This window comes from Meriones unguiculatus, chromosome 6 (assembly GCF_030254825.1).
Source record: "Meriones unguiculatus strain TT.TT164.6M chromosome 6, Bangor_MerUng_6.1, whole genome shotgun sequence".
NCBI lineage: Eukaryota > Metazoa > Chordata > Mammalia > Rodentia > Muridae > Meriones > Meriones unguiculatus.
In genome coordinates, this window is record NC_083354.1 from 105,493,716 (window position 1) to 105,503,882 (window position 10,167).

The following is a 10,167-nucleotide window of genomic DNA, read 5'->3' on the forward strand; positions in this document are numbered from 1 at the left end:
TTCAGACTGCCATTCTGCCCCTGTCTGAAATGGTGACTGGACTGAATCAGGGGGTGAAGCAGGTAGGAGGAAATACCAGTGAATTCTTTGCTCACCCATGAACATCACATCAATGTGAAGGGCAAGTGTGTTCTTTATTGTACACACACACACACACACACACACACACACACACACACATACACACACACATTGTTTTCATCGGTTAGGGTCTTACTATACAGCCCTGACTAGCCTGGAACTCACCATATGTACCATCCTGGTATTGAACTCACAAAGATCTTTCCATGACTCCTGAGTGTTGAGGTTAAAGGGATGCACCACTATACCCCCCTCAACTAGACTCCTTAATTGAAACTAAGACCACTTCATCTTTGCATTGAAGCTTCAAATAAAATATGAGGCTGTTATTAACAGACATTGTTAACTTTATTTCCCTCGCTGCACATTTGGTATCACTCCATTCTTCACTTTTTATTGATTCTTTGTAAATTTTGTCATGCACCCTGATCCCACCCATCTCTCTGTCTTTTCATAGCTGCCCTCCCCCATTGCAACCCCTCCCCTCCCCTCCCCCCGGGGTAGGGGGAAAACAAAATTAAAACTAAAAACAGGAAATCTCTCATGGAAACTGCGGTGTGTCACAGTGTGTCATTCAGCATATCCTTTCGCCCAAAACAGCTTTACTTGCAAATGTTCATTGCAAGGAGTCGTTGGTCTGGTAGAGGCCTCTGGCTTCTGCCACACCATCAGTACTGGATCCTCACTGGGACTCCTCTCGGATATCCTGTGTTGCCCTGTGTCGTGAAGATCCCGAAGCTTTACTTCTGTAGGACCAGCCCCTTTGCACTTTCCAGCAGTTCATATGCTAGGCAGATGTTAGGCTAGACCAGCTCAGAGCCCTGGATCTTGGCCTGGTGGTAGCTGAGTCTGTCAGCCATCCCACCATCACTCCTCTGCCCAGGCTGCCAGGCACTCTGTTCTTGTGAGGTAAGGGGCTGCTCTTCTGAGTGCTGCAGCCCACCAGGACTATACCCAGAACACCAGCTCTACTGTGCTGCCCAGGCCAGCTCTCCCACTCTAATGCCCCTGGTACAGGTGGTGTCAGCCCCCGACCAACCACCACCATAGCCAGCGAGGGGCGGGGCTTGCTCTGTACAGCCTTCCAGGTGCAGCACAGACCAGGAATATTCACATGGTCTTTGGTGGTAACATGGGCCATGGACACAGAATGACACAGATCCCAACTGCTACAGGGCCAGGGACCCAGACATGTTCACTGGCAGCAACACAGGCTGGGACATCATCATGGCTTCAGGGGGCAGCTCAGGCTACTCACACCTGGCTGTTCCTCACCACCCTCTAGACTCCAGTTCTGTCTCTCACAGTAGTGCAGAAACCATTCCGTTTCTGCTTCTCTCCTATTTCTCATACTTGCTCATTGTAGTCATGCCCAGGCCCCTGGTGTCTTCTGTCCCTGCCCACACCAACATTTGCTATTTTAAAACATGGAGTTAGTCTGATGAGATGGCTCAAAGCAATGGTTCTCAAGCTGTGGATTTTGATCCCTTTGGGAGTCATTGGATATCTTGCGTATCAGATATTTATATTATGATTCACAACAGTAGCAAAATTATAGTTATGAGGTAGCAACAAGATCACTTTATGGCTTGGGGTCACCACAACATGAGGAACTATATTACAAGGTCACAGCATTAGGAAGGTTGAGAACCACCGGCTAGGAGGGAAAGGCACTGTCACCAATACAGATATAATGACCCCTGAGACCCACATGGTGTGATAACTGACTCAACACACATGCCATGGCATGATCTCCCCTAAAATGATAAATGTAACAAACTTAAAAAGAAATCTCTTAATTTCAAATTGTAGACTACATGTTATTTACCTGACAATTCTTTGTTCAAGGTTCTCTTGCTGCAACAGGTTTATTTGATGATAAAGCCTGTGCGTTTTTCAATTCATTGCATTATTAACAAACATAATCATCATTTTATTATAAAATTGTAGCTATAGATATACTAGCATCCTGAAATATACTCTCTTATACTGCGGTGTCAATAAGTTTAGTATTATTCTAAATATACAAGACTGCTATTTTTCAGATATTTTAAATGTAGTTAAATAGTTTGTTGTTGTTGGTTTTTTTTTTTTTTTGTAAAATATCACCACTTCTGGAGCTTATAAGTGACTTAGTTCTTTCTAGAGTTTTGAGTCACTCAACTTCTTATTTCCACTCATTGAGAAAGCATCACCCTGATTGGATGATTGTCTGCTTAGGCATTTCTAGAGGAGAGATGATAGATTTCTGTCAGGGTTGTTTTCCTCACTCCAAATACTGTCCTGAAGTGGAGGGTATGAATGGGAGCCTGAACTTCTGGGATGGAGAATGGAACAGGATTTGAGGGAGATTTTTTTTTGTGGGTAAAGATGTCTGCTCTCAACATCTAAACAAAAATTCGTAGAGGTTGCGAACAATGTGTGAGGCTCTATGTTTAAGGTCCATCACAAAGATGCATCTGCAAACAACTTCGTCTGTCAACACTCCGTGTGTGAGCCAGGCTGGTAAGTAAAGACCTATATTCCATGAGGGTTGTTCTGTGAAAAGACAGTGAAGTTTCAGAGGGGCTGCACAGAGGGGCTACATAGAAAACCAAACCAAACAACAACAGCAAAAGTTTTCATAGCTTTTGCACTCGCCCCTGCAAAGGGGTGGGGCTTAGTTTTCAGAAAGACAGTCACTTTCCTTGATGGTCTTGTGTGTCACTAATGTCCCAAGGCATTTAAGCAAGCAAAAACAATGAGAGGGAAAATTGTGTTAATGGAAAGTTTGTGGGTGTGGCAGTAAGATCAAATGGGCAGTAGGAAAGTTACAGAACTGCCATGAAAGAAATCTAATGGACATTAGCTTGTTAATGAGGCCAACAACGCTGCCTAAACTTGCCTTGCATTTTCCAAACTTATTTTAATCTCTTTTTTAAAATGAAACAGAATCACAAGAGAAACCTAATACATTAGGAATTTCTAATAAAAGTAATACAAGTATCATAGAGTAAGTATCATATACTAGGTACTAACTGAAGGATATAGAGAAAAAAAGCTAGGCCACTTCAGTTTCTTTGCATGAAATATTTACCATTAAGCACAGTAGCTATTTTATATAATAACAACAAATATTTATTAAGTATTGAGTACTCACTATGGGTCAGGTACTGTGGAAGCATTCCTGAGTCATTCCAGGACTCAGAATTCACTTTATAAAGTATACACTTTATATCCTATAAAGTATATTCAGTTATTATCCCCACATTTGAATGAGGAAGTGAGACTTCAAGAATTTAAATGACACTAATCAGCACACAGACTTATTTTTAGTCCACCAGAAAAGAATACCGTGTTTACATCCAATCAGAATATAGATAATAAATTCAATATTCTCATTTTCTCAATATTCTCACGGCTTTTCCTCACAAAAGAGGACATTAGTGATGGTCATATAGGTAATACTGCACATTCTGCGTGACTTGCTGGAAGCTGCAGTATGGGGAAATATGTAGGTCTCAGTGGCATATCTGACAATGTTGCTATTATTCGGTCTATACAATAAGCAGAGAGAGAGAGAGATCTGTTACCGCCTGAAATAAATGGACTATATCAATGTATACATTAGCTGAATATGTCAAAATTATTGCACCCTACTTTTTTTCCAAAGCTGATTTCTAATACAAAAGTTATGAGGATCTATCGGATTATTTGTTGCTTTCAGAAATGATCATTTCTCTGTTCCTTCACATTCACTTGGAAAAGTATGAAATTACTTGGCATCTTTTATAACTGCCATGAAAGAAATCTAATGGACATTAGCTTGTTAATGAGGCCAACAACGCTGCCTAAACTTGCCTTGCATTTTCCAAACTTATTTTAATCTCTTTTTTAAAATGAAACTTTTCTCTCATTATGATCCTGATTGGCAATCCATTGTGTGGTTGTTGAGCATCTTGGCAGCAGGTGGTTTCAACTACAAATTTCTCCCTGGCGACTTTATTTTAAGTACTCAAATAAGAAATTATGAAATGTTTTAGGTTGCATATTTTTATTTTATAGTGTATATTATTTGAATATCCAGAAGTGTGTTTAATTTGGATAATGTTTTAAAGATGTATTATATTTCAGGATATAGAGATAATGTTCTAAGACTATATGAAATGCAGTCAAAAATGTAACACTAAAGAAAATGCATAAATGATTTTAAGAATGTAATATAAGTAAATAGAATCTGATTTTGTATTTTTCTGCTTTATTTAATTTGGTCCTCATTAATTTTACTCTAACATAATTAGGGCAGGGTAGCCCTAATTATGTCTAAGATAAAATTCATTTCTCACCATGGTTTAAAACAAAATATTTGATTACTAAACAGAATTATAAATTCTAAATTTTCATTTTAAGAATTTACATACTAGAAAGCAAATAAAATTATTATTGTAACATTTATGAATCAAATTCATTTCTAATAGATTTTTTCTAAAAATGTCTTTCAAATTTGAAAATGTTTTTTAAATTATTTTTATTTTATTTTTATTAATTACAGTTTATTCACTTTGTATCCCTCCTGTAGCTCTCTCCCTCCTCCCCACCCAATTCCATCCTCCCTCTTCCCCACCTGTGCCTCTCCCCCAGTCCACTGATAAGGGAGGTCTTCCTCCCCTTCCCTCTGAACCTAGTCTATCAGGTCTCATCAAGACTGGCTGCATTGTCTTCTTCTGTGGCCTGATAAGGCTGTTCTGCCCTCAAGGGGAGGTGATAAAAGAGCAGGCCAATCACTTCATGTCAGAGACAGTCTCTGTCCCCATTACTATGGCGCCTACTTGGACACTGAATTGCCATGGGCTACATCTGTGCAGGGGTTCCAGGCCACCTGCATGAGTGGTCCTTGGCTGGAGTATCAGTCTCAGAAAAAAAAAAAAACCCTGTACCCAGACTTTTTTGGATCTGTTGCTCTCCTTGTGGAGCTCTTGTCCTCTCCTGAAAATGTTTTAAAATTTAACATTACATTATCTTTTAAAAGATATTTTTATCAGATACCAAAATGTTTACTCACCCTTTCTGGAGATGTCTTTGAAATTATTAAAATTATTTTCTTATTAAGGCAGAATCTAAAACACAAATGGCTGTAGGATTTATTTTCATATTCCGTGATAGAGATGATACTGTAGAATAAAGTATTTTTGTCTTCATTTACTATTACTTTCGGAGTAGATTCCAAGTATAATGTGGAATATACACTTCAGATTAAGTTGAAGTTTATATTCAACTTTTCCCTTAATTTTCCATCCTCACTCATCTTTCTCTCTTCCTTGGTTCCCCCCTCTCTCCCCACACACCACTATTTCTCCTCTTTCCCTCTATCCACCATTCCTGTTTTGTTTTGTTTTGTTTTTTGAGACAGGATCTCACTCTGCAGTTCAAGCTGACTTGCACTCTTACTCATTTTACCTCAGCTTTTCCAGTGCTAGGAGTGCAGGTGTGAGGATGCAAAGAAGATCTCAGCTTTGCTGCTCCATTCAATAGAAGCCTTAAAGGGATGCCATTCAGATTTACAGACTACCCCAGAATCTAGAGACAGAGTGGGATGGAGGACCAGACTGAAGACAGAAGGGAATGCATGTGTGAATATTTGTAGAAGACGGAGTATGATTTGAAAAACAATTCAGTTATCTTCTGGTTTACCATAACAACTACCTTGTAACCTTGAATATAAGAAAAAAGCCTACATGAGCATCTTATAAAATGGAATTGAGTCATTTGAATTTGAAACAAATTCAATACATCATCAATAAAATGAAGGAATCCAATTGCTGCTTTACTTTTGTTATTAATTCACTGTAGAAAGGCACAGAATGCCCAAGGAAATCAGATAAAACCCTGGGCAACACTCAGGTCATGAACACAAAGGGATACAGACCTCAGCAGGTCAATGGAAGACCATTAGCACAGGGTACCTGCTGTGAAAGGTTTTCTATTGGTGAAGGCAGATGAGGCCATTTGGTTAAAGAATTCAGAAACATTCTCTGTTCTGTTGTAAACAAAGAGAAGAGTAATGGGCAGAAGCTGTCAGAAAGTCTTCTAAAATGAGCAGGAGTATATCTTCCTAATAATTATCACTATTAATCACTTAGCTAGTTTGTATTCTGTATTTTTGAATCATGGTTTTTACTAAGTAGCCCATGTTCCCTTCACGCTCAGTAATTATCCCAGGCTGGCTTTGAACTTGTGGCTCTTCCTGCTTTCCCTCCACAGTGCTAGCTCTAGCTGCCTGCACTGTGATCCTCAGGATAACACTGTAAGGAGGGGAGAGTTTTGCATTACTAATAACATTAAATATATTCTGAATTTCTCTTCATTTTTGAAAACAGAATCAATTTCGAAGAAGACATAATGGAGAGAGGCATAATAAGAGCAAATTTGGAGCAACCATCAGCGCTCTACAGTCTTCAACTCCGCTCCTCACTTTCTGGATGCAGCATGGCAAGGGGAGATTCTACAGCCCATCCTCAGCAAGGGTCGGTGTGAAACAGCACAAGCCTGGATTTGGTTATAAATGGAGATTAATAGAGAATGACTTTGGGACACTGTATTAAGAGTTGTACCTGAAACTCCAGTTTCTTAAACGGTGGCAGCCTTATTTGGAGCTATGTAACTCAAAGACAGAGTCACAGAAAGGTTCTCAAAAGTAAATGATTTTAAAATGCACAGTGACAAGAAAAATAATTGAAAATAAAGCACATAAAAAAAATCTAAGCTTTCTGGCCGTGCTCACCCCATTGTATTTTATACACTTACTGCACCCTTAACTGTGAACAAATGATGTGCACTTTACACTGTGTCTGGGATCACACTGCCTACACGTAGGAACTCTCACCACAGCTTGGATCACTGGTTCAAGGCACTGTTTCATTACATGTACAATGGTTTCTAGTCTAGCAGAAATAAGGTGTTTTACACCAACCAGTGAGTATGCATGTCCCCTCCAGGTCTTTCTATCTCCCCCTTCTTTCATAAGATTCCCTGCACTCTGCCCAAAGTTTGGCTATGATACCCTGCAGAGTAGAGTCTTCCAGAAGCCCTTTGTGGTAGGCTCCTGTCCTGTTCCCTGTTATCTCCTTCTTCCAATGTCCATCCCGTTTGTCTTTCTGAGTAATGATTGATTATCTCACCCAGGGTCCTCCTTCTTGCTTAGCTTCTTTAGGTGTACAGATTTTAGTATGTTTATCCTATATGTTTAATATTCACTTATGTGTGAGTATATGCTATGTATGTCTTTCTGTTTCTGGATTACCTCACCAAGATGATCTTTTCCAGTTCTCAAAATGATACCCCAGCTAAGGACAATGCATGGAGAAGACCTAAAACCCCTGCTCAGATGGTAGTCCATAGACTCAGTATCTAAGAGGGATCCCTAGTAAGGGGAACAGAAGCTGTCTCTGGCATGAACTCAGTGGCAGGATCTCTGATCACCTCCCCCTGGGGGCAGGGTGCAGCCTTGCCAGGTCACTGAGGAAGACAATGCAACCAGTCCTGATGAGACTTGATAGACTTGATAGACTGGGGTCAAATAGAAGGGGAAGAGGATCTTTGTATCAGTTGAATAGGGGAGAGGCATAGGGGAAGAAGAGGGAGGGAAGGTGTGGTTGAGAGAGAATGAGGGAAGGAGTCACAGCTGAGATACAAATTGAATAAATTGTAGTAAGTAATAATTAAAAAATTAAGGAAAGAGTATGTATGGCTGGACCTGGAACCCGTACTATAGGTGATATGCAGCTTGGTCATCATGTGGGTCCCCTAACAATTGGAGCAGGGACTTTGTTGCTTGCTTTTGCATCCCTTTTCCTTAGCTGGACTGCCTCCTCTGGCCTCAGTGTGAAAGGGTGCTCTTAGACCTGCTGTGACTTGACGTGCCAAGGTGGATTGGAACTCATGGGGGTCTCACCTTCTCTGAGGAGAAAAGGAATGGGGAATAGATGTAAGGAGGTATGGGTTGGAATGGGAGGAGGAGGGGGGAGAGCTACAGTTAAGGTATAAAATGAATAAATAAATTAATTAATGGGAAATAAAGAAAAATCATATTCATTTAGTAAAACCCATAAAAAAGAAATAGGGTGGTTTAATTATGTAAAACAAAGATCATTAATATATTCTTGCCACCACTCAGCCTGTATCAAATTCATATATCTTGCACTATTCATGTGGGAATGTGTGATTTGAGACAGTGCTTTTTGAGTTGCTGACTTGAGTTTCATGAAAGATTTTGGAAGGGAATTAAACTCTAGGATTAGGACAGTCCTTTCAACCATTTCTGAGGAGGCTCTGAACTTACTTCTACCCATTTCATGTTTATGCAGAGCAGTGTTGTAGTAAACCAAAATATTGAGCAATTCTGAAAACACCCCTGCATCTTAGAGTATCACATACAAAGCCAAGATAAACAACCACATCCATCTTATTAATATGTAAATTTGCTTTCATTTCAAATAAATCATCAAATTACATCATGCCAAAGAATTATATTTAAAAAAAATTCTTTGTGATTTATTGTCTGTAAATGTTTTCTACATGTGCCTATTTTATATACCCACATAAGCACTATTGTGTGAAAGTTTGTTGGGTGAAAAGGGGTCACAAGTACAAAGCTTAAGCAGCCCTGCACTAGATCAAGGTGACACATTCCACTCTCTGCGTTGAGCTTTCTTTTATAAGCGTGTGTCATAGAAGTCCTCTCAAGTGTCATTATTGGTTGTGCGGGCTTTTATGTCTTGTTTTATTTTGGGAGGCCTGTGTTTCCTCAGTGGTGGGGCAGTTTTTTGAGGTTCTTAAGAGTATAATGGAATTGCAGCCTTGCAAAGGTCCCCATTGTCACTGGATTATCTTACTGTTTGATGATTCTTTCTTCCTCCACTTCATGTTTTCTAGTGTCCACATTCTGATTCTTTAATGCACTATGCAAATATAAGTAGAAATGTAATTTCTTTTCTAACTGAAGACTATGCGTGTTGGGTTGAATAACCCTGAGAATTTGTTTAAAATCATGTCTGGCCTAATGATGACCTGTTCAGACCTAGAGACCACCATTCACTTACTCATTTCGGCATTGATTTTTCTTGTGCCTTTTCTATGCCATTTAAAAGCTCTCACAGTTTATAGAGGAGGAGTGCTACACATCACAGAGTTACTTTGATTTTCAGCTTTAATATATTGTCAAAAAGACATTGAGTTATCAATAAATAAAAAGCCACACCTACTTTTAATTAAAATCGTTGGCTTCATGGAAATGCAATAGTGAAGCCCTTTTCACAGAAAAGGGTTTTAAATGCCTCTGTATATTAAATAAAGATTACCAATGTTCTATATTAAGAATATAATTTTCCCCAAATAACTTCTATAAAGGCTAACTTCTTAGTGAAGAAAACACAAACTAATTTCAAGATTTCACCTTAAAACTGGATAATGTATCAAATTTGAAAAAGGTACAGTTACCAACAACTGAGGTGGTTTTGAAATAAACCTATTTGTAATGAACATCAAATTTGTTTATTTATATCTTCAGTATCATCCAGCCAAATGCTATTTAATTTTCTTCTAATATCTGTTTCCTATTCACTAAAGTAGAGCAGATATTCTTTTCTTTTTCTTTTTCTCTTCAAGAAACTGGCAGCCCAAGTTTGCTTCACCTTTGCTTGGCACATCCCCATTTTTTTTTTTTTTTTTGTGAGCTCTGATTCTTAATTTTTTTTTTTGCTTACTTTTATGAAAACTTCCAGAAATAGCATTTAAAAAATTATACTGCCAATTTAAATTCACCTTCATCAATTGTAAGTAATTGTAGAGTGAACACTCTGGAAAAAAATAAAAACACTCTTCTCACTGGACTTGGCTCTATAAACACTAGTAACCCGTGTAAAAACATTATCAGAGAATTTATTCCAATTCCTCCATTATATATTTTTCTTTCTCTTAAATCAGGCTTTATATAGCCTCATTTTTAATGTCTCAGTTGAATTAGGTTGCATACTGCCTTTAAAGGTTTTCTTATTTGAATTATTATTGCTCTGAAGTTATTTCTGAAGTCTATCTTACATTCTCTTTTAT

At 38.7% G+C, this 10,167-nt stretch overlaps 1 long non-coding RNA gene across 1 annotated transcript in view; it reads left to right on the forward strand.

Moving 5' to 3' along the window:
* LOC132654747 (uncharacterized) overlaps window positions 1–9,762 on the forward strand; it is a 67,983-nt gene extending 58,221 nt beyond the window's left edge. Inside the window, exon 4 of the long non-coding RNA XR_009592459.1 lies at window positions 6,438–9,762. This is a non-coding gene — a long non-coding RNA (uncharacterized LOC132654747). The remainder of the gene's footprint in view (window positions 1–6,437) is intronic.
* The last annotated feature ends 405 nt before the right edge of the window (window positions 9,763–10,167 follow it).